This window comes from Octopus bimaculoides, chromosome 4 (genome assembly GCF_001194135.2).
Source record: "Octopus bimaculoides isolate UCB-OBI-ISO-001 chromosome 4, ASM119413v2, whole genome shotgun sequence".
In the NCBI taxonomy this organism is placed as follows: domain Eukaryota; kingdom Metazoa; phylum Mollusca; class Cephalopoda; order Octopoda; family Octopodidae; genus Octopus; species Octopus bimaculoides.
Genome location: NC_068984.1, coordinates 27813355 through 27817539, shown reverse-complemented (window position 1 = coordinate 27817539; position 4185 = coordinate 27813355). Strand labels below are relative to the sequence as shown.

The window sequence follows — 4185 nt, the reverse complement described above, 5'->3', positions numbered from 1 at the left end:
ATCTTGCTAGTTAGCCTTCCTTTGATATAGCTGCACCTCTTATGTGTCCATAGCTTACAGTGGGCATACACACACACACACACACACACACACAAACACACACACACACATATATATATTTGTATATATATGTATGTATATATATATGTCTGTGTATATGTGCATATATATACATACATACACACACACACACACACATATATATATATATATATATATATATATATATGCACATAGGTACAATAAACACTACTATGTAAAGATAAAGAAAATAGACTCCATCAAGAAGTAATTGGTAACTTTTGTTATCTAGGTGACCAAGTCAGCAGTGGAAGGAATGGTCCGAGAGTGTAGCTATTAGAATAAGAATAGGCTGGACAAAGTTCAGAGACCTTCTACCTCTGTTGGTACAAAGGGCCTCTCCCTCAGAATGAAAGGCAGATTGTTGCCTTTGTGCAAACAGCCATGCTCCACGGCAGTGAAAAGTGGACTGTAACCGCAGATATGCAAAGGCTTCGAAGAAATGAAGCTAGTATGCTTCGCTGGATGTGCAATGTCAGTGTGCATGAGCGACAGAGTGTAAGTGTTTTAAAAGAAAAATTGGGTTTAAGAAGCATCAGATGTGGCGTGCAAGAGAAACGAATGTGTTGGTATAGTCATGTGATGCATATGGACGAGAAAAGCTGTATAAAGAAGTGCCGATCTCTAACTGTAGTGAGAACCTATGGAAGAAGTAGACCCAGGAAGATATAGGATGAGGTGATGACGTATGATCTTCGAATGTTAGGCCTCACGGAGGTGATGACTAGTAACAGACTTTTGGCGATATGCTGTGCTTCAGAAGATCCGTCAAACCAAGTGAAGTCGTAGTCGTGGCTGTTACTAGTGTCATGTAAATGGAATCTGTGCCGGTGGCACGTAAAAGGCACCCACTACACTCTCGGAGTGGTTGGCGTTAGGAAGGTATCCAGCCAAAGACGCCATGCCAAAGCAGACTGGAACCTGGTGCAGCCCTCTGGCTTACCAGTTCCAATCAAACCGTCTAACCCAACATGGAAAGCGGACGTTAAATGATGATGATGATGATGATGATGATGATGATGATGACGATGATGAGGAGGAGGACGAGGGGGGGAGGACGATACACACACATGTATATATCAAGGAAATATTCCCTTAAATACAAACAGCACACTACTAGAACCATCACAGTCACTCTAAAGCTAAACATCACTACCGCTGGAGATCTCTATTGTCGCTATACATTTTCAGCATAACCAAAGCTGCATCACAAAGACTGGTATTGCGGTCCAAAACCAGAAAATACATCAGCTACTAACCTTCTATAAAGCTCTAGTGAGTCCCACAATGGAATACTGTTCCCGCACATGGCTGGGTACTGCTGTTACACACAGTGAATATCATAGTGCATCCCCCATAATGTCATCCAACTGATTTGGTTACTAGTGCACTCCTGCCTCTGACCCACAGATGTGTTGTCTTATTTCTATGCCTTCTTTTTATACCACTTCTACAGTGTCTTTGATGTAGGCTACTCTTCTCATACTACATTCACTTAGACATCACCAGTACTCTCATCTCTTATTGAATATACTGAATGTGCACTCCCAACACTTTTATTAATCATTTTGCACAAACGTTTTTCCTCCACAATATCATACCCTGACATTCACTCTCAGTACATGTCTTTCTAGCGGCTGTCATCTTGTAAATATTGAAGAAGAACATTAACCACATTGATCCAGTGCTGATTTAGGCTTGATGACTACCTAAGTTATAAAAATCTTGAAGGCTCTTTGTTTAAAAATTACTCGACAAGTTTTTACATAAACTGAAAGCATACATTTTAATTATTTTGCAACCTCTGCAGATTTCAAAGCTTAAAATCATGATTATTCTTCCCTAATACCTAAATCTGGCATTGTTCACAACTCTTTCCTCTGGATCAAGTCAATAAAATATAGGATTACTTTATCCAGTCTGTTTGTTTCTTTCCTAAGATGATGGGGGTATGATTTGAGTGAGATTTAGCCACTTTTGTGCGCAGATCAAGTTCCACATAGCAACTCACTCACCGGTTCATATCAAGCATCAGTCTGTAGTGACAGTGTACTATTAATCACTTGATTTTTGCATTATTATTTTGTGATTAATATACATTTTTATTATTAATATTTGTGCTTTTGGAAGACAAATATCAACCAATTTTCTACCCAATTTTATTTTGTATCTTACAATATCAGCTCTTAAAATGACTTCTTGGTCAGTCAACAAGAAAGTGTGATATTTGTGTATCTAATCTAAGAGCTGAGCTACTAATTTCATATTTACATCTGAATTTGTAAATTACATTAGTCATCTAAAATTTATTGTGTAGCTTTAAAACTTATTGTTTCTCAGTGATAAGAAGATTTTTAATTTTCGAGCTTTTTTGCAATATATTATTAATGCTAGTTTATGATTGGATGTAATGTATGTAATTTTTTGTTTCAATGAGTATTTTTTTTTTATAACAAGATTATCTATTCTAGAGCTAGAGCCAATTTGGTTCATGTAATATACTTTTATATGGTTTGTTTTTACTGGTATTATAGACATGGTACTTAATGTGTTAAATTTCTTTCTCTGCAGTATTATATAATTTGGTTGATTATATTAGCCAGATATTTTATTTTGACAAACATTTGTTTTATTCTATTAATTTCTGTTTGAAGTACTTATAGTGTAGAAGAGAATGTCAATATACTTCTAGCAGGAAACTGTCACTGCTGTTTTATACTTATATGTACAGTCACTATTTCCATAAATTTATAATTTTTTGGTAGTATTTTAATATATATTGCTGCAAAACATATCTGTGAGATTTAGAAGTCTGCTTTCCAACCATGTAGCAATAGGTTCAATCCCACTACGAGGCACCTTATACAATTCACATCTATCATACCCTTCATTTAGTGAAATTTGGTAGATGTAAACTGTATGGAATCCACTTTCTCATACACGGTAGCCCTAATTTGGTACCCAGTTTAGAATTAGCACCTGACCCTTTGGTGCCTATTGTGTAATGTATGTTGTTTTCTGTTTTAATGAGTATATTTATTTGTAAAATTATCAGTTCTAGAGCTAAAGTGATTCTAGCTCATGTAAAATACATTTGTGTTGTTTACTTGTTTTTACTGAATATCATCACATTGTCATTATTGTATTCAAAATATTAAATTTTTTTCTCTGCATTGTTATATTATAATATTGTGTAACTTGGTTCCAGGCTGAAAACAACTTCTTATCCTCTGACCATTAGTATTGGAGGCCATATAAAATGGAGCAGGTTAGATCATTGTTTTCAGTAAAAAATAATTTGGGGAATAACCAAAAATGGATGACTAAGGAGACCCTTACTCCAAATCTTGATAGTAAGTGTGAAGTTTCCTACTATCTTATGTACTGTTTTTGTCATCACTCTTCTAATCTTTCTTCATAAAGTGTATCACTAATCATAAAGTGTATTACTAATCACAAAGTGTATTACTGATCATAAAGTGATATCAGATCTTATTCGCTCCTTCATAATGATGGGTCTTGTCAAAAATCATCATTCAATAGATATTCTGAAACTTTAATTTATGATCCAGCAGTAATTTTTACATACTAACTTCCTAAACTGTGTTTCTTAGATTCAGTACCAAATTTGGGTTATCAATATTTTATTGTGGGTTCCAAAAAAGTTTTGTAAGTAAATTTTTTTTTGAAAGTACAAAAGTTTTCAAGCAGTGTTACTGCTGTGTATCACTACTTTTGTTTTGAATGATCTACATATATGATTAAGCACTAGATATATATATTTACAATTCTTTTTTTCCCCAAAATAATGAACAGAAAATTGCAGCCAAATAGTCACCAAACTGTGAACAATGAGAATAGTTATAGAAAAGTTTGACATTTCTTATCTTTATTTCTATTTTTCAATGTTTAAACTATATACTACTACTACTACTACTACTACTACTACTACTACTACTACTACTATTACTACTACTACTACTACTACTACTACTACTACTACTACTACTACTACTACTACTACTACTACTACTACCACTACTACTACTACTTTATTTATTTATTCCTTTATGCTTTACAGGCCTAAGTGATTGCTTTCTGTAA

General features: G+C 34.4%; 1 long non-coding RNA gene across 1 annotated transcript in view; it reads left to right on the top strand.

The window, feature by feature from the left end:
* Positions 1 to 4185, top strand: part of LOC106870309 (uncharacterized) — a 15136-nt gene that overhangs the window by 3374 nt on the left and 7577 nt on the right. Inside the window, exon 2 of the long non-coding RNA XR_008264033.1 lies at positions 3290 to 3434. This is a non-coding gene — a long non-coding RNA (uncharacterized LOC106870309). The remainder of the gene's footprint in view (positions 1 to 3289; positions 3435 to 4185) is intronic.